This window comes from Mustela nivalis (assembly GCF_964662115.1).
Source record: "Mustela nivalis genome assembly, contig: HAP1_SCAFFOLD_1774, whole genome shotgun sequence".
NCBI lineage: Eukaryota > Metazoa > Chordata > Mammalia > Carnivora > Mustelidae > Mustela > Mustela nivalis.
In genome coordinates this window covers 64081-88147 of record NW_028134890.1, presented here as the reverse complement: position 1 = coordinate 88147, position 24067 = coordinate 64081, and the positions used below count along the sequence as shown (strand labels likewise).

General features: G+C 63.6%; 1 protein-coding gene and 1 long non-coding RNA gene across 2 annotated transcripts in view; one reads left to right on the top strand and one right to left on the bottom strand.

The window, feature by feature from the left end:
• The first annotated feature begins 916 nt into the window (after positions 1-916).
• GNG7 (G protein subunit gamma 7) overlaps positions 917-24067 on the top strand; it is a 61915-nt gene continuing 38764 nt past the window's right edge. Inside the window, exon 1 of the mRNA XM_082750733.1 lies at positions 917-1072. The gene's annotated coding sequence lies outside the window, so the exon portion shown is untranslated. The remainder of the gene's footprint in view (positions 1073-24067) is intronic.
• On the bottom strand, positions 10959-23132 carry LOC309858035. Its single transcript, XR_014308016.1, has 2 exons — positions 23011-23132; positions 10959-22409 (listed from the first exon to the last, which is right to left on the bottom strand). It is a non-coding gene; the product is annotated as an uncharacterized lncRNA (long non-coding RNA).

The following is a 24067-nucleotide window of genomic DNA, read 5'->3' as shown; positions in this document are numbered from 1 at the left end:
GTAGCTTTTCTGTTAGGTGTGTTTTAACCCCCCCGAACCTTGTGCAGGGACGCCCAGAACCATCTGTTGCCTGTGAGCCGGCTTGTGTGCAAGCCTTCCCACCTCCTTGGCTCTCGCCGGCTCCCGGTGTCCCAGGCCTGGCTCCCTCACCTCCCGGGGGCCCTGGGGGGTGCCCAGGGGGGGACGTGGCTCCACAGGTGGTCTTTGTGCCGCTGCTTTAGAAGTCACTGTACCCGCAGCCTTCTGCCCGCTGCCCCTCGGTGCTCAGTCCAGCAGCGGACCCCCCCCCCCCCCGGATCTGAGTTCACCGGCCTCACCCAGGGTCTCAGCACTACAGGGCAGCTCACTCACTCTCTGGGGATCGTCCTGGGCACTGTGGGGGCTCAGCAGCATCCCTGGCCCCACCCCCTCGAGGCCAGGGACAGCCCTGGGTTTCCACAGACATTGTCCCATGTCCCCAGGGGGCAGGAGCACCCCAGACTGGGCCCAGGCTTCGAAGCAGACGCCTGGGAGCTGGGCACGTCCAGACCCAGCCTGGGGGAGGGGAGGCCCCGCACCCACAGCCCACAGAGGCGGTCCACGGCCCACCAAAGGGTGTTGATTTTAATTTCTTTTAAAATCAGTGAACAGGGGGTACCTGGGTGGGCCGGCTGGTTGGGCGTCTGCCTTTGGCTCGGGTCATGATCTCAGGGTCTTGGGACCGAGCCCCGCATCGGTCCCTCCTCAGTGGGGAGCCTGCTTCCCCCTCTGTGCTACCCCCCGCCGGCTCATGCTCTCTCTTGCTCTCAAATAAGTAAAATCTTTAAAAATACAATAAACTCAGTGAACGAAAGGTGACTAACATGTTAGTGAACGTTGAGTGACAAACCCCTGGTTCACATTCCCCTTTACACAGATGGAGCTCTAGAGCATCAAGGACCCTATCGCCGTGGGGTGGGAGGGCCGCGAAGGCAAGCGCGACACCCCCCACCAAAGCCCCGCGTGTGTCTGCGTCCGGGTGCCGCTGGGAGGGGCAGGAGCCTGCTTAAGGACCTCGGAAACAAAATCCAGAAGCGGACTTTTGGGGCAACAGGTGAGCCCTCCTGGTGGGCTGTCCCTCCTGGGAGAAACCCGCCTCCACCCCTGTCCCTATGGACCTAGCGAGTGCCTGTGCTTCTGTCCCAGGCACAGGGGCCTCTGCCCGGGCCACATTAGAAACCGGTGTCTGAGTCACCTCCACCGAGTGTACACGGCATCCTGGGACCTCAGGAGTCCGGTGGTCGCGGAGCGCAGGCCCCTGGGGTCAGCGGAAGCCCTGACCCGAGGGTCTCCCCCTGCCGCAAGTAAGTGCAGGCTTTGTGTGGCCAACCCCTTCATACAGCGGTCCGGGAGGGCCTGGACCCCCACACCCGGGCCCCTTGACCCGCTTCGGTCCTGTGCCGCCGTGGCCACCAGGTGGCAGCACAGCCCACCCCACCGGCTCCTGCCTCTGGCTCCGGTTCCTGCATCCCAGAAACACCGCCGCAGTCTAGACACCCGCCGGCGGAATTCCTGTCCCCTTGAGTCAGTGATTCCCAGTCATCGTCTCCCACGGCATTGTCAGGGCTCCAGCCAGGGGCCAGCTCACTGGACGGAGTGGCTTCCTCTGGGACCGGGCGGGGGGTGGGGGGCCCAGCAGGGAGAGGGGACCCGCCCTGCGTTGCTTTCACACCGGCATGAAATGCCACCAGGGCCCCGGATGTCCTGGGCCGGCCGCCCGCCTGGCTCTGGCTTTGCGTGTCTGTCTTCTGCGGCCTTTTGGGAACAGAGTCTCACGAGCCCTCAGGAGACAGGTGTGCACACCCTGGGCCCCGTGTCTCGGCCTCCTCGGGGGGAGGTCCGCCGCGCTATTGCTGACACAACGGAACGTATCCTCTCCCAGCTCTGGGGTCCGAGGTGTCCCACGGCGGTTCCTGCTGGGGGAGAGCCTCTCCCAGCCTCCCCCGCCTCACACCAGTGCCACTGGTCATCTCGGCGTGCCCTGGCCCAGAGAAGCATCCCCCCGCATCTTGGTCCCGTCTGCACAGGGCTTCTCCCCGCCTGTCTGGGTCCGCATGTCCCCTTTCTATAAGGGCACCCGGCGGGGCTTTGGGTGCACCCGACTCCAGACTGACCTCACCTTCACTAAGTACGCCTGCGACCACCCCATTTCCAGAGAACTTCCCGTTCTGGGCTGGGAAGGAGCACCGTGGCACCTCCGGCTTGCTGTCTGGGGGCCGGAAGCCCCCCCGGGCCGAGCAGCGGGAGAGGGCTGGGTGCAGGGCAGACGCAGACCCCGCTGGTGGCACGGACCGGGCCAGGCCGGGCCGGGGGACAGTCCTGCCCGTGCCATCTGCAGAACGAATCCTTTCCTAAGAAAGCGCTGACCTGCTTCCTCGAAGCCCCACCGGTGGCAGCGTGGCCAAAAGCTCCCCGAGGGGGCCCTGCCGAGTTGTGGGCCGCCGGTGGCCTCCTCCCCTCCCCTCCACACGCCGCAGGACTGTTCCCGCACGTGTCCACAGGGACACGGACCCGCACCAGCACAGCGCCTCCTGCTGCACGCGTTTGGGGGGCCTAAGGCTGAGCAGAGGTGGACATTCACTGAAAACCTGCCCTCCCGGCAGCAGAGGCTTTGTCACAAGCTCGTGTCATCATCGGGGAAACAGGCTGAGAAGAGTAACGCAGCGGCCCCGCCCACTCCCTCCACCTCGGGACCAACAGACAACGCCTCGTTTCCTGCAGGGCCTTCCGGGTTGTGCGGGCCCCTTCCTGGTCTTGGGCCGCGTGTGGACAGCCCGAGACCACAGGGAGAACCTCGGCGACCAAGTAAATAGCAGTTTAGCGTGAAAGAGAACATTCGTGTTAGCATCAGCTCGCTCACTCCAGCTCTCCAGCTTGTCCGAATGTGATTTTTTTTTTTTTAAAGATTTTTATTTATTTATTGGGCAGAGATCACAAGTAGGCAGAGAGGCAGGCAGAGAGAGAGAGAGAGAGAGAGCCCAACACGGAGGCTCAATCCCAGGACCCTGAGATCATGACCTGAGCTGAAGGCAGCGGCTTAACCCACTGAGCCCCCCAGGCGCCCCTCAGATGTGATTTTATGTGAAAGTGGGCATTTTAACAGAACACTATCTGTTACTTGCACTGATAACTCAACGTCTTCGAGGACATCCGGGACGAACCAGATCCGAGTGACGACCGAGTGACGACCGAGTGACGACCGAGTGTGGGCGGGGCGGCGGCCCCGTCTTCCTCGAGGCTCAGGCTCGAGCGGGCTGACCGTCCCGTCCCGCCGGGATGCCGGATATCAGCGTGTGATTTGTGCTGGGTGTGGTGCGTTTGCTCGTTTACAGCAGAGCATCGGAACACACGCTCCCTCCACGGCTGGGTCTTGGCGTCGCTCCGGTCTCTGGCCCGGCTCTCATCGCTGCCTGTAGGATCCGCACGGCCGTCCCCTGAGGGTGGGCAGACCCGCCTGTCGGACACACGCGCGCCTCCACGCCAGGCGGCTGCACCGCAGGGATGCCGGGCGGGTGCGGGGTGCAGCTCCAGGCTTGCTCGGGGCCCTGGCGGGACGGCGGAGCCACAGACAGAGCCCGCTGGCCCTGCGGCTCCAGGCCTAGGAGGTCCCCGGAGAAGCTGCAGGGCTGCGCACGGAGGGCCGCACACACGCGTGTTCCCAGCGGCACAGTTCACCAGAGCCAGGACGGGGAGACGATCACGGTGCCACCATGCACGACACGTTCACCGGCGCACGGGAGTGTTCCCGGCCACCAGCAGGAGCGAGGCCCCCACTCACGGCCCTGGGGACGGACCCTGAGCCCGCGACGCGCGGGGAGGGAACCAGACACAGGAGGCCCCACGGGGTGTGACACGCCCAGACCAGGCCCCTCCACAGACGGGAAGGGGGCTCGTGGGGCTGGGGTCTGGGGGAGGGGAATGCAGGTGGGGACGGGGCTGCTTTTGGGGCGATGGAATGTTCTGGAACTGGTAGAGGTGTTGGTTGCACAACTCTGTGAATGCCGTCAGTGCCGCTGAGGTGTTCCCTGTGAAGTGGCTCGTTTTGTTTCATGCGACTCTCATCTGAATTTCTTTAAAAATTAGGCAGGGGCGCCTGGGTGGATGTTAGCATCTCACTCGTGATCTCGGCTTAGGCCTGGACAATCTCAGGGTTGTGAGTTCGAGCCCCGTGTTGGGCTCCACGCTGGGTGTGGAGCTTAGTTAAAAAAATAAATAAATAAAAATTTGAAAAGTTCTTAAGTCGGAAGAGGGAAGTGCGGCTTTCGATCAGGCCCACGGGTTTCAGCGCGTTCCCAGGCCTGGGGCCGTCTGACGGCGCCTTGGTGCTGACCGAGACCGTGCCCCAGACTGCAGACCCAAGGCCGCCGTGGTCTGCACTTTCGCTCACCCCTGGAGGGTCTGTGGGGCTCCCCGTCACGGCTCTCCGCAGGAGGAGGAGATGGGGGGGGCGGCCTGGAGCTCCTCGGCTAGGATGGCGGCTGGACACGCGAGGAGCTCTGCCCGGGTCCCGGCTCCGGGCTCTGGGGTGTGTGCAAGACAGCACGGCTGTGCCTGCTCCGGGGGACCCCCGGGCCGGCCGCCTGTCTCGCAGCACAGACCGAGATCTCGTGCTGTGCCCTTGGCTCCCACGGCGCCGGCCTGCCCGTGCGCCTCAGCCAGGATCTCCGTGCCCCTGTGTGCGTGCATGTGCGTGTGTGCGATGTGTGTGCGCGTGTGTGTGTGCACAAGTGTGTGCACCTGCAGAAAGCCTGCCGGGCCCGTCTGCCGTCCCAGCCTCGCGTCCTCCGTGCAGGGTGTCGGGGTTTCTATTTCTCCCGGGGCAGCTCGTGTGTGTGTGTGTGTGTGTGTGTGTGTGTGTGGGCGGGGCCTGTGCTGAATCACGCTAGTCTCTTGTTTCGGTTTTCCTCCCCCTTAGCACCCCTCCTAAGCCCCACCCACCCGCCACCTGCAATCCCTGTGACTCCGTGCGGTTTGCTCTGTGTCACCGAGAGCCCTCCGCCAGGCGGTGCCTGACCTTTCTTCTCAAATGCCATCTGAGCGGTGAGCCCCCGGTGAGCGGGAGGCGTCCCAGACCCCCGCCAGCTTTCCGGGTGCTCTCTGGCCGCGGGCCCGGAGGGAGCTGGTGGTGCTGCTGTCGGCTGCGGCTCGGGGCTTTGCTAACCCTGGGGCTGCTCCCCAGGAAGCGGGTCACGTGTGTTTGATGGGGACACTCTCTGTGCCGGCTCTGCTGTTTCAGTGCAGCAGGAAGGGGGCGCTCCCAGTGGGGTTGCGGGGCCCGCCCGGGCCCCCGTGGGAACCAGACTCCAGGCGGATTTTATTTCCCAACTTCATTTTAACAAACGCTGCTGCCTTTGACTGTTTTTAACACCGAGGACACATGGGCCGACGCCCACGGAGAGTGTGGGGCAGCGGCCGCTGTCACAGTGTTGTTCAGTCCGGGCTTTCCCATCTTTGCCCGTGGACGTCCTAGCCGCCTTCCCGGCTCCTCACCCGGTGTGCCCGGCTGCGGGGCACGGGAGCTCTTCCGGTGTGCCCGCGGGCCCTGAAAGACGTAGTGCTTGGGGAAGGAAGACCCCCCAGAGACAGCAGGTCCTAAGTCCGTGGAACCTGGGGATGTGGCCCCTGGTAGGATGCGTTTTGCAGGTGTGACTTTGCGACGGAGGGATTTTCCCAGCGTGCCCTAAATGCAGTCAACAAGTGTGCTTACGAGACGGAGGCAGGAGGAGATTTGACACTCGGGGGAGGCCACGTGACCACAGGCAGTGACCGGGGATGCGGCACAAGCCACGGGGCGCCTGGGCCCCCAGGAGCTGGCGGACACAGGAAGGACCCTCCCCTGAAGGGAGCGTGGCCCAGCCACATCTTGACCTCAGCCCCTGCTTGGGCTCTGGCCGTGAGAACTGCAGAGACGAACGTCCGCTCTCTAAGCCACGAGGTCTGTGTGATTTGTTACAGGAGCTGCAGGAGCGAGTCTGGGCTGCATAAGGGGTTTGCATTTCCGTAGCTGTACCTCATGCACCCCCAGAATGCAGCTGCTGTCCTGGGACCTTGTGGCCCACTGTTTCTGGGGCGCAGGGACCCACCGCGAATGGTGCTTTTCCCCCATTGTCCTGTGTCTCTGGGAAAAGCACCCTGGCAGGCCACACTTCGTCCCTGAATGCAGGGTACCCCTTCGGTGCGACATGGGGGTGTGTGGAAAGGTTTCCACACCACGGCTCGGAGGCACGGGGTCAAGAACTTGCAGCCGCTCAAAACAGGGGCCTCTGACTGTTGTGTTCGGTTCCCGCACTTGTGAAATGGAGCAGCCGAGACATCTGAGCTCCCCCGAGCCCGTGCCCTGTGCGGAACCCAGAACCCTGTGCACAGGGAGGACAGGCAAACCGACATCACCCTCCGAAACACCGCAGCTGCTCCTGCCTGGTTTTGTTCCGTCCCCGCTCTGGGCTCTGGAAACACGGCTCTGGGCTTGCGTTTCCAAGCCCGGAACCGTCCGGCACTCGCAGCCTCGGGAGCCGCCAGCATCCACATCCAGCCGCTCGGAGTGGGAAGAACAGAGGACGCCTTCCAACCTCAACTCTGCCCCTTGGTGCCCGGCTCCTCCCTCTTCGGAAGCGAGGAGGGTGGGCTGTGCACCGACCCTCCTGGAGCGTGTGGCCGGCCCTGTGCCTTCACCCCTGCAGACACCTCGGGCCCTCCCCGTCTCGGCTCTGCTGCGCCCAGCGCCCGCCCCAGAGCCCAAGGTCTGGGCTCCGCCTCGGTCCGGCCGCTCCCTACACGCCCTGCATCTGGCTCTGGTTTCTGCCCTCGACCCCTCCCGGTCGTTCAACACCACGCTCGCTATAAAAGGCCGTTCTAATCCAGGAAAAAGGAGGACACGGGTGGCCTGCTGCCCAGGCCAGCCTCTGCTTCTGCCTCGCAGCCCAGTGTCTGGGATCAACTTAGGTTCCCAGAATCCCGTCGGAGGCAGCACATGCCGTTAGGATCGCGTAGTGGTCCTTGCTCAGCTGCTCCGGGCGGGCCTGGGGTGTCCCCACGCTCGCCCGCCCGCCCGCTCCGTGGGCTCCTTGCAGAGTGTGCTTTCCTGCCCGCAGCTTCCCCCCTGCAGAAGGGAGGCAGCATCTGTGCGAGGGAGTGGAGGGCGCAGGTGGCTTGAAGTCCGGGCGTGGGAAATTTAACCCCCGGTCAGATGCGTGTCGTGTCTCTGGGCCCAGCAGGCTTCCTTCCCGGCAGGTCTCCGAGATGCTCCCGGCAGCTCCTGGAGGCGGTGCTAGGGCCGGGGGGGGGGGGGGTTCCCAGCGCCCTTTCTCTTCCTGGACAGAATCTCGCACTGGGATGGCGCCGTCGGCTGCCCTGGCTGCCCAGCCTTGGGGACGCGGCGAGGAAGAGGCCCCCAGCCCCTGCCCCAGAGAGCAGGGGCGGCAGACGGGCCAGGCGCCCGTGTGGTCTGATCACAGAGGTCACCACGATCGTTTTCAAGGGTGGAAACAGGTCCTGGGGCCGGGCCGTTAAGGAGTCACTGGACTCACGGATCCAGGAGCTCCGGTTGCACCCGCCTGTCCCAGGGAATCCGCCCGAACTGGGTTTCCCCAGATCCCACCGCCCTCGAGCAGCGGGGACTCAGCGGCCTGACCCGGCCTGCGGGCGGAGCACGCTCTCAGCTGCGGGGAGACCACTCCTCTAATTAAGGCTTTGAACAGATGAACACTGAGATAGGGCGGGACACGGGGGTGGGTGGGCTACCATCGGGCTGTCTGTGAGCCCAACGCCCCCGGCACTGCTTGCCCTCCCGGGAGGGGACAGCCTGCTGTCCCTCCCCCTGCTCACGGAAGCAGATGGCTGGTAGAGGGTCACGTTATTACAAGTAGTAAGAGGGGGGACACTAGTCACACCCTGCAAGGCTCCTCTCCCCGACGGGCTCTGCAGTGGGGCTGGCTGGGGGCCGCCGTCCGTGCCTGTCTGGCTCTGGGCACGGACCCGCCCTTGCGGTCCCGGATTGGTGGGGGGGAGTCAGACCCTGCTCTGTGTACAAACTTGTCTTGTGTTTGGTTTTTGGGGGGTGTGGGTTTTTTTTTTTTTTAAAGGATTTTGCTTATTAACGAGAGAGCACGGACCCGCCAGTGGGGGGCGGGGCAGAGGCAGAGGGAGAAGCAGGCTCCCGGCCGAGCAGGGAGCCCGATGCGGGGCTCCATCCCAGCACTCTGGGATCGGGACCTGAGCCAAAGGCAGACGCTTCACGACCGAGCCCCCTGGGCGCCCCCCACGTTCTGGGTTTAGCCGAGATCACCATCCCCGATTCTGGGACACTCCGCGGGCCGGCGAGAACACTCCTCTTCCCCCCGGGACGCGCCGGGCTGCCTCTGGTGGCAGCCACCTGCGTTTCTGTGAGTCGGAACATTCCTGAAGGGTGAGCCCCGGCCGCAGCTCGTGGGCACAGAAGCCGGCTTTGGAAGGCCTGGAACCCCAAGAGCAGGCCTGTGTTCCGCTCAGGACCCCTCGCTCCTGTCCGTCTGGTTCTGGCTAACGTTCTTCCAGCCCCGATCGAGGGGGACGCGGACGGAGAAGGGCGCGTTGACTGCTCGCGTGCGCGTCAGCAGGACTTCCCTGCAGAGCCGTGTCTCGTTTCCGCCACCGTCTGTCCGTCCCTCGCCCGGTGTCCTGCAACGTGGGCCTCTCCGGGAGCTGTCACGACGGGGGTGGGGGGCTCTGACCTGGCTGGGGGCCGCGAGGCTGGGGAGGGGCCCCCGAGCGACCTCTCAGGAGATGCAGTATATGCTTCTCGGATTGAACCAAACGACAGTTGCTTGCTCTGAGGTCGTGCGTTCTAGGCCACCCGAGGGGACACGGGTGGCGTCCGGGCTCGTGTGGGGTCGTCACGCCTGGGGTGGTCCTGGCATCGAGAGCGTGGGGCCCGGAATGCTGCCGACCCCACGGCTGACCCAGCGCCAGAGGCCCACAGTGCCTGGGGGAGAGGCGGATTCTAGCAAGTTCCTTACCCATGGGGTCTGAGATCCGCAGGAGAGGCCTGGTGGTCCCACTACCACTCAGCCTGGGGGTCCTTGCTCCTTGGTCTTTCAGGCAGGGAGTTCCTTGTTGTTTGGGGCTCCCAGGAGCCCCCCCTTGGTGGCAGACCCTTCGTACCAGGATCCCCATGTTGCCTTCCAACTTGGACGTGTTACAGGCCTCAGCCGAGCTCAGAGAGGTGCCCAAGCTTCCCCAACTTTGGGGAACCCCAGGGAGATGGGACAGCTGCACACGGCGCTGCCTCAGGGGCCGTCCACTCAGCTCCCACCTTCTGCGTCCTGGAGGCTGGCAGGGCCACGCTTTCTCCCCTGGAAACCCCCGGAACGCCCCCAGAGACCAGCCTGTTTTGTTGGATTCGTCGAGGAAGGGGTGGGCCACTGCCGTATTTGTTTTGTTGAAACCGAAACCTCAGATCTCCGTGTGAATGTTCATGAGGACAGACATTCCCCAGGTCCGCGAGGGTGAGTGCCGTTCCCCCGAGGTCAGCCCGGGACAGCAGGCAGGCCGGCGGCCGTCCCGCAAGGCGCCGCACGGCGGTTCTGCCCCGGAGCGACACCCGGAAGGCGCGCTCTACCGCACAGCCGGCCCGCGCCGGAGCCCCGCGGCCTCGGTCTTGCCGGCCAAACGGGGCACCCCACTTCCTGCCGCGCCCCCTCCCTCCCTGCAGCCCCTTCCCCACCCGCACCCGGTGGAAACTACGCCGGAAACCCAGCTTCCCGTTTCTGGAGAGGTTTTTAGAAACTAGACTTCTTTCCAGCTTGGAGTGATGTGACCTTTTAGTTCAACTTCGATTTTTTTCCCCCTTCTCGATAAAGAGAGAATACAGAAGCGATACCAGCTCTGGGTAAGGCCGGGCTTTCTCAGCCTTGTTCTCTCTCTCCTGACCGCCCCCTCGGGGACTTCCTTTTCCTGGGCGCTCATCGGAAAACACGCAGCCGGCAGCGGGGGAAGACGCATCGCGTACCCAGACGCCCCGAGTTCGTGCGGCATTTCTGAAACCTCAGCTGTAGCCTCTCAGAGGCTGCTCACGACTGGGGAGAAGTGAGGTCCCAGAAATCAAAAAGCCGAGAAAAAGAGGCTGTGTGCGCCCAGCCGTGGCAGGTGAAGGGCGCAGGGTGCCGCGGGTCCGTCCACAGGTGTCCGTGCCCGCGGCCCCCGTCACTCTGGAAGAGGAAGGCCATGGTCATCTCCCCGAGAGTCAGATCTGGGATCCTGCCCCGGCCGGGGAGGCGTTTATAAATGCACGGAACAGTGTGGGCACGGGGACGCGGACGTCTCCCCCCGCAGACCCTCTCCCCAGATCCAGCCCGCACCGAGGTGTGGGCGAGGTGGACCGCCGTCCAGTCCGGCGCGGGCCACAAGCTGTCCGGATGAGTCTGAGGCTCGTTCCTTGGTTTTCCTGCGTCCCGGCTTCCCCGCTCCTGCGAAGGAATGGCAGGTGTGTTTGGGCGCTGGGCCAAGACCCGTCCGCGGCCGGTCGTGAGCACTGCATTGGGGAACTTACGGAAACGCTAAGTCAGAGGCCCGGCGAGAGCGTGTGCCCCGCACAGGCCAGTCTTCCTGTGTCCTCTCCACTCCTGTGTCCGCCCCGAGACTTTCTCGCAGGCTTCTCCTGGGCACGTGCCGCCACGCGGAGGTGGGTGTGTGGCCTGCGCTTCAGCTCGGTGCCCCGGTGGCCTGGCTTGGGAGCATGGCCCTTCTCAGCGGCTCGGCTTCTGGTAGGTTCCGCAGATGTGTGGGGCCATGTTTGCTGACTCCTCAGCTCCGGGTTCCGAGCCGCTTAAGGCGAGAACAGGGCTCTGGCTACCGTGCTCCGAGAAGCCCCGAAGACCCAGACGGAGGCAGACCCGAGGTGTTTCTACAGCTTTGCACGGCTGGTCCATCTGGGTCATTCCAGGCCTGGCCTTTTAAACAATACATGTGGCTTCTTTTTATTGTAAGACACACACAACATGGACACTCAGCATCATAACCACCTTTAAGCGCACGGCTCCGCAGCACCAAGGACCCTCTCACTGTGCTGCAGCCACCCCCACCCTCCGTCTCCAGAACTTCCCATCCCCCACATGAAGCACAGACTCCCCACCCCCTGCCCCAGCCCCGGCCCCCACCCCCTCCTCTCTGTCTGTGCGGACGCGACTCCTCTGGGGCCCTCCTGGGAGTGGGGTCCTGCAGGACGGGTCCTTCTGGGTCTGGCTCCTCTCGCTGAGCCCCGTGTCCTCGGGGTCCCTCTGCGTGGTGTCAGGGGTCACTTTCCTGTCAGAGGCTGGGCCGCAGTCTAGAGCGTGGGCGGGCCGCACGGTGTTTACTCGTTCATCGTCACACACCCTTGGCTGCTTCCACCTTTCGGCTGCCGTGAACATGGGAGTATAAGGACTTGTTCAAGTTCCTGCTTTCTGTTCTCTCAGGCATAACCACCCAGAAGTGGAATTTCTGGACCCTATGGTGACTTCATGCTTACATTTTTGAGGATTGCCCCACACTGTTTTCCGCAGCGGCTGCGCCACTTTCTATTCCCACCGGCCACGCACGAGGCTTCCGGGTCCTCCGGGTCCTCACGGGTCCGTGATCTCCGCTACTGGCTTTGTGTTTTTATACGAGGCGTCCTGAGCGGTGTGGCGTGGTACCCCCTGTGGTCCTGACTTGCATTCTCCGGCGCGTAGTCACGTGACCGTCTTTTCTTGGGCTTCCTGGCCATTCGTAGGTCTTCCTTGGAGAAACGTCTGTGTGGTGTTCATTTTTAATCAGACTGCTGCTCATTTGATCATAGGGATTCTTTATGTATCGTACATATTAATCCCTTACCAGATACATGATTTGTAAACAATTTCTCCTGTTCCTTGGGCTGCCTTTTGCTCTACTGAAAATTCCCTCTGATGCACAGACCTTTTCTCGTTTGGGGGGGGGGCGCCAGCGTGGCGCAGTCTGTTAAGTGTCCGACTCTTGATTTTGGCTCAGGTCGTGATCTTAGGGTTGTGGGATCGAGCCCCGCATGAGGCTCTCTGCTGGGCACGGAGCCTGCTTAGGATTCTCACTCTGCCTGCCTCTGCCCCCGCCCAGACCCTGCTCACTCTCTCACTCTCTCTTAAAAAAAAAGAAGTTTTTAATTTTAATGAAGTTCAATTTATTTCTTTTCTGTTGCCTGTCCTTCCGGTGTCATTTCCGTGAAGTACACACTCTTCACGTACCGGGGCGAAAAGAGCACTTTGTGTCTGCGGTTTTTCTCCCCAGAGTCCATCACCCAAGTCTAACCGTGTGAGAAAAGCATCCGACAGACCGTGCTTGAGGGACTGCCTACAGAATTCCTAGCCAGGCCTCCTCGAAACTGTCCAGGTCGTGAAACCAGGAAAATCTGAGAAACTCTCTCAGCCCCGAGAGCCCCAGGGGGGCAGGACAGCTGTACCATCTGGGTTCTCCCGAGAAGCCGAACCAACAGGGTGTGGAAAGAAGGGATTGGCCCAGGCTGTTAGGGAGGCTGAGAAGGCCCAGGAGCGCAGTTGGGCGCCTGGAGAGCCTACCGGACGGACGGAGTGAGTCCCAGTCGGAGTCCGAGTCCGAAATGCGGGACGAGGCCGATGTCCCAGCTGGACGGTCGGATAGAGACATGTTCTCACGGACTCTGCCTCTTGCCGTGTTCAGGCCCTCAGCGGGGTGGAGAGGCCCAGCTTCGCGGGGAGGGCGGCCTGTGTGCCTCAGGCCGCGGACGCGCAGGGGTGCCTTCCGGACACGCCACTCAAGCGGACGCATAGGACCAGCCGTCGCCGCACGAGCAGCGGACAGGGGTCCTGTGTGCGGTCCTGCGGGAGACGAGGACCTTGGGGAAGTAGTAAGGAAATCCGGACAGTGTGGGTTGTCTGAGTCTGTGCCGGCGCAGGGAGGACAGCTCTAGCCCGCCGTGCGGGGACTTGGGACTCGCAGCAGGAGCCACGGGAGGTGGGGGTGGGGGGCTCCCTGCCGGCCCCACCGTTCTTCCTCCCGCCTGAGCGGATTCTGAAAGCCAGACCTTGTGTTTTGTTTCTTAACTGATGACTGACAGAGAGGGGGCGCGAAGAGTCACGCAGATGCCACGCATGGGCCTCGCGGGCTCCCGGTTTCGACACACGAGCCTGAGAAGGCCCGTTGGACCGTCAGGGCCCACTGCTCGCAGGCTGGGGAGCGGATGACGGTACGCCTGTGAATGTGGGGTGTACAGGGGGGGCGTTGTGGTTCCAAGTGGGGGGTGAAAAGCGCAAGCGCAGGAGAGGTGAAGAGTAACAGGGTCCCGGGGCGCCGGGCCGGCTCGGTCGGGGCGGGCGTGGGTGTGCGGCTCCCGGACTCGGGGTGGTGAGCTCTGGAAGAAACCCACGAGTCGGAAGGAGGCAGCAGAGATGACGTTTCTCCCTTCAGTGCCGGCGCTGCTGTCCAGCCTGGGCTGCTGCAGAGCGAGGTCCGCCGCGGGCCGTGCAGGTGGGGCGGTGTTGGAGCGCGGGGCGGAGGCCCGGCCCCTGGATGTGCCCCGGGGTGTGCCGAGCGCCCCGCCACACCCCGCGTGCATCGCTGACCGCTCCGGGAAAGAGAGCGGGCCAGGACGGAGGCGGGGAGGCGGGGAGGCGCGCCGGCCCACAGCGGAGGCACGGAGGAGTGCGCCTTACGAACGCGGGAGAAGCGGCAGAGGCTTGGTTATTTCTGACTCGTGCATCAGCCGCTCCCACAGGCTCTCCCAGGAGAGGCAGACACGCTGGGTGGGGCGCTCCTGCGGGCTCCGGGGACGAGGGTTGCTAGGTTACCCGGAGCCGCGCGGAAGGCGAGGAGGGATGGGCTTGTCCCTGTGTTCAGCTTTGCGAACGTAAATGGGTATCGACATTTACGAAGGATCAGAATAGTGTGGGCCGCGGCGGGCAAGCCCTGGATTCTGCTTGCCTTTCTGCTGGCCGTCCTGCGCGTGTCTGTGGGTGGGGGTGGGCGGGTGCAGACAGGACGGTGGATGGAGGGACAGACAGGGCAGGGGGACGGGCGGACGGGTGCAGACAGACAGGGCAGGTGGACAGGCGGGCGGGTGCAGACAGAGCGGCCCTGCGGGCGTGCGGTTCACGTAACCCCCACTGCTAAGCCTGTTGCCTCACCCATAAAATACGTGGAAATGATTTTGTGCTGGACAGAGCGAACCTGAACGCCGACGTCCTCTCCTTCCCCTGGTCGGTTCGTCCCGTAGAGCTTCATGTAAAAACCGACGCACCCAGAAAAGTCCATTTGGATTCACGGCCCGACCTCTTGATAATGTTGTTGCCTCTCGTTTATTTTCTAACACCTTATTGAGACACAATTTACCCATTATACGCTTCACCTATTTTCAGTGTAGAATTGAACAGTTTTCAGCGTATTTGCAGAGATCGCAAATCCATCACCCACATCTAATTCCAGAACGTTCCATCACCCCAAAGGGCACCCCATTAGCAGTCACTCCTCTACCCTCCCCCCATCCCCGGGCCCCGCGAGTCCATGGAGGAGCCTGGTCTGGCCGTGTCACACGTGTGGACTCACATCCCGTGGGGCCTCCTGTGTCCCGTCCCCTCCCTGAGTGCCGTGGGCTCGGGGTCCGTTCCTGGGGGAGCGCGTGTGAAGTGGTGTTTTAAATGACACAGACATCATACAGCCATGGCACAGGGCCCAGGAGGAGGGAGCAGTGGGAGAAATAGAGTTGGGGTCGGTGGGGAGGTCAGGAGCAGGCCCTAAGGAGCTGTGAGGAAGGGGACCTGGGAGCCGGCCGGCCCTGGGGACAGCACGGGGCCCCAGTATCCGAGTGCAGCAACCAGGCGGAAGAAAGGTACCGTGAACCCAGGGGGGCCTGGAGAGAGGGACGTCTGCTGCAGCCGTCGGGGGTGACCGCCCCCGAGAGCGCTAGACCCCGAGTCGGGTTCCCAGGACGCGGCCGCCGAGGACAGGTGCACCAGCCGGCCGTCTGGAACGCGGGTCGGAGGACGGTGGAAGAGAAATACGGCCCCAGACAGGACAGCGTTCCCAGCCGCCCCCTGTCCCCACTCCGTTCCCAGGAGGAACAGGCCCTCTGACCATCCTGGGCGGCTGTTGACAAGAAAGAAAAATGCAAAAAATGAGTCTTGACGTGCTTTGTGAGGTCCGCCTACTCCCTGTCCTGTGCCGAGAGCCCGTGCGGCGTGATCTCTGTGCCGCCATCCAATCCGACGCCGGACTCGCGTCACCCGGCAGCCCCTCACGCGTCCCGGTCACGCTGCGGGCCGGCTGGGGCCCTACACGTCTGCTCGGTTCCCAGGCAGCCTGCTGGGCGCCGTGTGGCTGCTGTGCGCCTGTGCCCCTGCCGCCCGGGGGGTGGTGTCTGCCGCGCACACGTGCTTCTCCGGCCTCTCCCGTCTGGATCCCGTTGACGTCCCCGCCCCGGACCAGCCGCCCTGACCAGGACGTCCGGCAGGATGCCGAGCGCCAGGCACCCCTGCCCCCCCCCCCCCCGGGCTCTGCGGGCCGTCGTCGTGGGCACACGTGTGCCTGTGGCTTCCGGGGAGGCCCTCGGTCAGGTTGTGGAAGTTCCCGTCTATCCTCAGCTTGTGACGGGGGTGGAGAGGTTGGTCAAGTCTTTGCTGCATCCGTGGGCTTTGTCCTCTGTCCTGCTCACGCGACGTGGTGTGGCATGTGGACCCAGCGCCCGTGTTAAACCAGCTGTGCACTCCAGGATGCACCGCCGGTGCCCGTGGACACCCCTGCAGGGTGCAGGCCTGGCTTTCTGTGCCTTGTCAAGGAGCGGGGAGGCGGGGTCAGTGCGGTGGGGAAGGGCTAGCCGTGAGGGGGGAGCGCTGGGGGACGCAGCGGTGGGATGCGAACCCGCCCTCCGGCCCGGTCGCCTGAGACACACCCAGATGGTCCTAAGCTCTGTGCCTGCGTGTCCCTGCACGGGTTCAGCGGCGATTAACTATGCACACGTCCTTTCCGTCGGGAGAGGCCGGGCGAGGGCCCCTGTACGGTGGTTCTTTTGTTTGCAACCTCTTAGGAATCGGTAATGATTTCAAAATGTGAAAAAAAAAATTTTTAAATAAAAATTAGAAGCAAAAATGTGGTCGGGAGCTGAGTGGAAGAGCCTGGCCACCCCGAGGCAGTCTGAGCAGACCCCGTGGCGGGCCCTGGGCCGGCGCGGGGCCCCGTGGACAGTGCTGTGGGGGCAGAGCGTGGGGCAGAGCCCCCGAGCCCCTTCCTCCGGGCCCCTGCAGGGCTGGAGAGATGATGTTCGCGCCATCGGTCCTGCATCATGTCTGGTCACTTACCAGCGGGCCGGCGGCCACTTCCTAACGTCCAGAGCCCCGGAGAGCCCCCCTACCCCCAGCGGGGCTGTAGCCCCCCGCTTTTCAACGTGAGTCCAAAAAGGGAGGAGGCATCGGTGGATTTGTGGGCTAATGTGTCCGTCCCTCCCGCACCCCCGCACCTCCTAAGCCCTGTTCGCCTTTTATTTTTTTATTTTTTATTTTAAAGGATTTTATTTATTTATTTGACAAAGATCACAAGCAGACAGAGAGGCAGGCAGAGAGAGAGGGAAGCAGGCTCCCCGCTGAGCAGAGAGCCCGATGCGGGGCTCGATCCCAGGACCCCGGGATCATGACCTGAGCCGAAGGCAGAGGCTTTAACCCCCTGAGCCACCCAGGCGCCCCCCCTCCCTGTTCTCCTTTTAAAAGTCACCTCCTGACCCTCCCAAAGGGAAATCAGGACCCTGTAGGCCCATTCATGACTTTCTGCACTTTTGATTCAAACCTGTTATCCTGGTGTCTAATTCTGTTTGTGGGTCACACACTTGGCTCCGGCGCTGGGAGCTTCACCGGGAAGGGGCGGGTCTGTTCCTCGTGCCCGTCCATGCGCCGCTCTGTGAACGCGTCTGAGGGGCAAGGCCTTGCCAGCGTCCGCTTCACCAGGGTCTGGTGGTCCCTGACCCCTGTGGGCTCCTGCTTCAGAGTGCGGAGGCTGGGGAGGTCCTGAATTCCGATTCCCCAAGCAGGGTCCGGCCGGCCTCCCCGAGCCGGGCGGCGGCCTTAGCTCATCCTGGCTGTTCCTACTTGGGGCTTAAGGCAGGCTCACCCCCCGCCCCACCCCTGCGCTGCCGGGACGGGGCCGTCATCGCCTGGGGGCTCCCGGGGTGCTGGGGGGAGGGCTGAGCAGCATCCCAAACCATCGTCCTCGGGGCCAGGAGCGTGCCAGTCATGGCCACCTCTGACGTCCCCAGACATCACCTGTGTCCCCTGGGTGAGGGGGAAGGAATTGGCCCCGGCTGAGAATCACTAACCCACAGCAAGGAGATCCTCCTGGTGGATCGTGTCTTGTTTAAAGAAAAATGGAGCAGAGCAGGACGGGCTGACCGTCGGGTCAGGAGGCTGAGGCGCGGCTCTGTGAGAGGAAGGAGCCCAGAGGACACGGCCGCTCGGAGGCCAGCGGCAGCAGGCAGCACGGTGGTCCCCGCCGAAGGCGCGCCTGAGAAGTGCCTCGAATCTTTATACAAGAGGGACGGTGACCTCTCGCGCCCTCGAGCGCCGACGGCCCACCCTGGGGTCCGCTCCATCCGGGAGGGCCGGCTTCCTGGGAGGGCCGGGCGGACAGCAAGTGTCTCTTCGGGGACCGGTGTCTCTGTTGCAGAGATTCAGCCCAGCCCGTGGCCTCTGGTCATCTGTAAATGCGTGTGTGCCCGTGTCCCCGCAAACAACACTGCTCACGAAAGCGAGCCGTGGCCGGTCTGGCCGCACACTTCGCGGACCTCAGCGGGATCTGTGGCCGGCCTGGTCGGTCCTGGCAACGAGCACTCTGAGAACCAGCGGAGTCTCTCCTCTTGCCAAGTGCGGGTGAACACGCCGCGAGACCGGCGGCTTCCGGAAGCTCCGGCTGGCGGCCTGTGCTGGGGACCGTCCGGAGGGCGTCAGGGACTCGCCGGCGGGTTGCTGCCGGCGGCCGACGTGGCGGGGGGACCCGTGGCCGACGTGGCGGGGGGGCCCGTGGCCGACGTGGCGGGGGGGCCCGTGCGACCGCCCTGCGGGGCATCAGCGCGTGGGCGTCCTCCGGGGGCAGAGCCGGGAGGCCCTATGTGGACTGGCTCGCGGGCACCACGGCGCATGTGCCTGCGCCCGAGACCACTTCTCAGGGCTTCGGTCTGTCTGTCCGCCGTCTCAGCTCTGTGTCTCCCGGGGACGTGCATACGTGTCCGCTGCGCACCGGTCCTCTGCCTCCCGCCGAGAGAGCGGCCCGGCCCGGCCCTGCCCGCCCGTGCTGCCTTCCCTCCGCCTGTTCTGGTTGCCCCACGACACCTGCGCCTGCGTCCCGTCCGCCGCCCCCGCTGCCCGCCGCCTCTGCCCCCTTTGCTGTGGGGTGGGGGGACCCCGCCGTGGCCCCGTGCCAGGATCCGGAAATGGGGCTGTTGCCTGGACGCGTCTTCCCTCCTAAGCGTACACGCAGCAAACGGAGCTGCCGAAGAGGCGAGGGTCTGTGGGTCAAGTGGGTGCTGGCCCGGGGGCAGCTGCACGGCTCAACAGGGTGGCGGGTGGGGGGCCACTGGGAGGAGGGACGAGGGGCGACCTGCTTTCCTTCCACGGGACTCTGCGGCGAGGGTCCCTGTCCTTGTCTGGGGGGTGGGATCTGCCCTCCGAGCTCTCTGGGAGGGAAGAGGCAGCAGACAGCTCCCCAGAGACCAGCCCCGCGCGGCCCCTCCCTGCCGCCCAGTCTCCTCGTGACCTCGGTTCCCTCCGAGCCCGGAGCCTGGGGGGAGAGCCTGGCGGCAGCTCCCCACGCCGATGTGGTTCATCCCGACAGTGACCCTGTTCGCGGGGGCGAGGACTGGCCATCGCCTAGCAGCCCTCGGGGCACTGGGCTACACCTGGGGACCCCGTGGCTGTCGGGACTGGGGGAGCTCCTGGCGTTAAGAGACGGGAGCCAGGAACGCTGCTCCGCCCCCACTGCGCCCGGGACGCCCCCGGAGAACGGCCCTGCCCTGTGTCCCTATTGCGGGGGGAGCCCGGACTACCGCAGGGACTTGGGGGCCAGGCTCGGGTCTCGGGGAGGTGGCGGTGGGGGGGAGGCCCGAGGCGGGACCCGTCCAGATGGGTGACAGGAAGTGGGCGAGGGGCACGGGGGAGGGCGGCTCGGGGGGCGCGTGTCGGAGAGCCTGGCTCAGGAGTGGAACCGCAGTCTCTGGAGGGGACGCGTGCGCCTGTGCGTGCGTGTGCATCTCCGTCGTCAGCCACCTGTGTCACCTGTGGACCCGGCCTCTCCCCGTCGCCTGCCCGCTCACCTCCGCACACGCACCTCACCTTTGCCAGTGACTCGCGGGTGTCGCGCCCCTGCCCGTCGTACCCCTGGGCGAGAACGGGGACGCTGCCGCTCGTCCACACAGCGGCAGAGCCCTCCTGTCATGTCACGCCCGGCGCGAATCCACGGCCACCGCACTGTCCCTCGGCTGTGCGGTCAGAGCTGGCCGCCGCTGTGTGCTCTGGACCCAGAGCCCGGCGGGCTGCGGTGCTGCACACGCACGTGTCCTCGGCCGCTGTTCTCGCCTCGTGGAATGACCCCCCCCCCGGACAGGTTGCTCTGCCCGTGGCCCAGAGAGGCTGGGGACACTCCTGCGTAGAGGACAGCTGATCAGCGCGGAGAGGACCACGTGAGGCAGAGCTCACCACCATCTGCTGTGTCTGCGTCCCCGGGACCGCCATGGCAGAGCCGCCACGCACGGGCGGCCAGAACCACGCAGATCTGTCCTCCCTCGGCCCCGGGGGTCAGTCGTCCGACGCCCAGGGCCGTGCTCCCTCCCGAGCCTCCCACAGAGGGTCGGTGCCTTGGCTGGTGAGAACACCCCTCACGTCTGTCTCTGTGCCCCCGTGGCCTGGTCTGCGTGTCTCCGTGTCCAAACTCCCTTCTTCCAAAAACACCGTCACACTGGATTAGATGCCCTGCTTGCACAGTCTCTCACTGACTTGATTACATCTGCAACGACCCTCTTTCCAAGGAAGGTCACGTCGTGTGTTGGGAGGCGCACTTTAACCCACGGCAGATCTGGTACCATCAGGGGACCCTTTTGGGGGCACAGGACACTCACCCTGAAGATAAGGACCTATCAGTGCCCAAAGGGGATGGACATGTAGGAAGAGGCAGTGTCCTCGCCCCTGGGGCCCGTCCTGCAGCAGGGTACACGAGGCACAAGCCAGGACCCCCCTGCCCAGAACGGCCCCCTGGCCGCGCTCCGGCTCGCAGACCTCCGTCCCCACAGGAAGCAGGGGACGCACCGCACTGACCCCGCAGGAAGCACTCGGCCAGTCAGGTTATCTTAGAGTGAACCCTCTTGTTCTGGATGGTTTGGGGTTTACCGAGAGTTGCAAAGCCAGCTGCGAGTGCCGTCCGCCGCCTGGCAGCCCCGCAGCTCCCCCACCCCCGGGGTTGGCCTGGACGTGACCAGGGCCCAGCGTTACAGCCACGAAACCCACGTCGGTGCGTCAGCCTCCGCGGTAATGCCCGTGTCGCCAGCCCTGCCCTCACGTCCGCCCCCTGCACCGGGGCCCATCTCCGGCCCATCTCTGTAGGCTGTAGGGCCCTCTGGGTTGTGACAGGTTCTGACTTTCCTCACTTTTTGATCCAGACGATTCGGGGGAGAACTGGCCAGCAATTTTGTAGAACGTCTCCCCGCTGGGGTTTGATGTTTTTCTCTCGGTCAGACTGGGGTGATGGGTCTTGGGGAGGAAGATCTCCGAGGGAAGTGCCTTCTCCCGACTCCGTGTCGGGTTGTGCCGTCACCGTGACTCGTCACCGTGTCCTGGGTGCCCAGGCTGACACGACGTTGAGGTCATGTTCTGTTGGATCCAAATATAGTACTTGGTCTGAGTTCCCGCTGAGGGCCGTGTGCGTCCGGTCTGTCCTTTTCCCGTTTGAGGAAATGGAGTCTCAGAGACCAAGGCTCTCGGCCGGCGGATGTCTGGACCGGGACGCACGCCCGGGCCGGCCCGTCTCCTCCCGCCGTGCCCCCGTCCCTCGGCCTCCGCTGGGCTCGTGGGCCCGCGGTCGCTGGCAGCACGTCACGCACCCTGGCTCACAGCTTCGGGGACCAGACCGGCCGCCCCAGACGGCTCCCGCGTGCGGCCCTTGCTTTGGGTTTACGGGCCCGCGGAGCAGATGGGAAAATCATCAGAGCCGGGAAAGCGCTCCGGAAGGTGGAGGTGCCGGCCGCCCCGCCGGCTGCACCCACGGGGGCCCGGCCGCTGCAGTGTGGGCCCCGCTGGGCTCGGGCTCCCACCCCGCCCCACCCTCTGGCCCCGGGCCAGACCCCACCCCCGTCCACAGTGTGCGTAGGGGCAAAAGGTCGGGGCTTTTCAGAAATAGCTCTTGTTTCCTATTTATAAAACGGACACATTCTCGTCTTCAGTTTGTTTTCCCAGGAAGCACAGAAAGGGTGGGCTGCGTTTTACGCTCTTAGAGGACGAATTTTGTGGCCTGTGTCCACTGTTCCTGTTTTTTTCAGAATGAGGCCGTTCGCCGGGGGCTGGCCCCTGGAGTAGCTCCCAGACTGATTCCCATGTTTGCTCTGGTCGCAAACTTACCGGAAAGTTGCAGGAACCGTGTGAGGGACCCCATGTGCCCTTTGCACGCCGGGCTGCGGGCGTTACCAGCTGACCTGTTTGCTCTCTCTCCCGCCGTGTGTGTGCGTGTGCGTGTGTGTGTGCGCGCGTGTTCCTGTTGCGTGTGCACGGGGTGTGTACCTACCAGCGCAGAGAGCAACGCTTGTGGCCGACGGAGGAACGGGGTCACCAGCACACATGTGACGAGCGTGTGTGCGCACGTCCGTGTTCTCTGAGCCGTTGGAGATGAACTTGCCGACCTCGGTGCCCCCAGCCCCGCGCCCGTCAGTCTTCCAACAGGAATTTACTGAGAGCAAGGGCGGTCTCCCACCTCACCAGAAGGCAGTCAGCGGAATCGGGAAGGTCCGCGTCCGAGTTCTGTCCCTTGACGCGCCACGTTCCCGGGCATCCCCCCTCCAGGGCCCCTCATTGCGTCCAGGGACCCTCGGCTTGTTGGTGTCCTTGGATCAGAGGCTGAAAGAACCGTTTCCTCGCGCCGTCGATAACGGTCGGAGACTGCTGAGTGTGCGTTTTCACTCACGGTCCTCTGTCATGCTTTTTGTGGGTCGCTGACGTCCGTTGTGAACTGTCCATTTTTAAAATCTTGAGATGCTTTTTTACTTGCAGAAGAAGTGCAGAAACGGGGCGCCTGGGGGGCTCAGTGGGTTAAGCGTCGGCCTTCAGCTTGGGTCATGATCCCAGGGTCCTGGGGATTGAGTCCCACGTCAGGCTCCTTGCTTCTCCCTCTCCCACTCCCCCTGCCGTGTTCTCTCTCTCTCTCTCTCTGTTCTCTCTCTGCCAAATAAATAAAGAAAATCTATAAAAGTTTTTTTTTTAAGTGCAGAAACAATGCAAAGAAATCCCATATACCCTCCCCCCGGCTTCCTCTCGCTCAGCGTCTTCCACAACCACCAAACATGTGTCAGGAACCAACTTTCCTGCAATACTGTTGACCAAAGCCCAGAACTGATGCGAATGTCACCAGTTACACGGCCAGCGAGCTTTTTCTGTCCTCCACCCTGTTCAGGATCTCACATTCATTAAGTGGTTTGTGGACCTCTTATTGATTTACTGGAGATCTTTCTATATGAAGGACCTCCACATTTTGGCACTTGCTCCTGTGGTGAAGCATTTCTCATTTTGCCTTTTCACTTTGTTATGGTCAACAAGAATCCCATAGACCAAAGCCCTAACCCCCACAGGAGACTGTAGATGAGTCTCCTAGAACGAGACTGCGGTCCTGTGTTCAGTAGAGAGTCACAGAACCAACATTGGGCACCCGGCAAGGCACAGACCACCTACAGGGCCCTCCCCCACCTGCTCCCACACATCCGCGGGTCCCCAGGGCAGGCTGTGTAACCAGCCACGTGGCGCCTTTGAAAACCTCAATACTCACCCCACAGAGTTGTGGCTGCCGTGGGCAGAGCTGCTTCTTGTACCAAACCATGCTTCGCTCTGACCCCACTTCTGTTGAGTGGTGAGGAGTGAGTGCGGCTCTGCCAGGCCACGGGGGTGGGGGGACGTCTCCCGGATTCTACCCTCCGCGGCGGGTGCCCCGGGAACGCGCAGCAGGAAACCTCGTTCGCGGGGGGGGGAGGGTGCCCAGCTGGGGAGCGTGGCTGCCGTGTTTGGGGACGAGTGAGTCGGCCTCCCACCACCCCCCAGCTGTCCTGGGGATTTGCACATGAGGACGTTGACACCTGGCCCCCAGGCCCGCTCTGCCACCAAGACTGTCCTTTTGTTGTTTTGCTTCTTGTCTCCTAACTGGGGACTTTCTGTCCTTCAGAAAACCTCTGTTGGGGGCAAAGTTGGAGCCAAACCGCAGATTAACGGCCTGTCAGGCTGGGATTGCCCAAGATGGCACCCACTGTGCGGGCCACGGAGACACAGCCCGTGTCTGCTCGTCCTTTTGCCTGCAGAGGGGCCAGAGGGGCGAGAAGACAGGTGAGCCCCAAGAGGCTCAGGGATGTGTCCTGCCTTGTCCCTCCATCCAACAAGAGGCCCAAGGGGTCATGGGCGCAGGACCAGAGGTGGGGGTGATGGGGAAGGGACATTCGGCCCTGATCTCCTGCACACGTAACCCCCCACGAACCCTTCGTGGCTCATTTGAGTGTCTGCTCAGGGTGGGCGCCGGGTTCTGCAGACTGCTTAAAGCCTGATGCAGCCGAGTGGAGTGGCCAAGAAGGAAACGGCGCTGAGGCAGCCTGTCCAGGGAAAAGCAAGGCCAGGAAGGCTTCCTGGAGGAGGCGGTAGCTGAACTGAGTTTGAAAGACAGGCAGCCTGGAGACTGTCAGCAGCAGGCTGGTGGGTGGGCTCGGGGCAGAGTGGTAGATCCCCCAATATGAGGAGTTACCAAAACCTGGGGTGTGGGTCACCCGGGCGGTTACAACATCCTGATTTTAAACACAGGCAGTCATTTTAAAGATTCTTCTTAGAATGGTGTGTGTGCATCC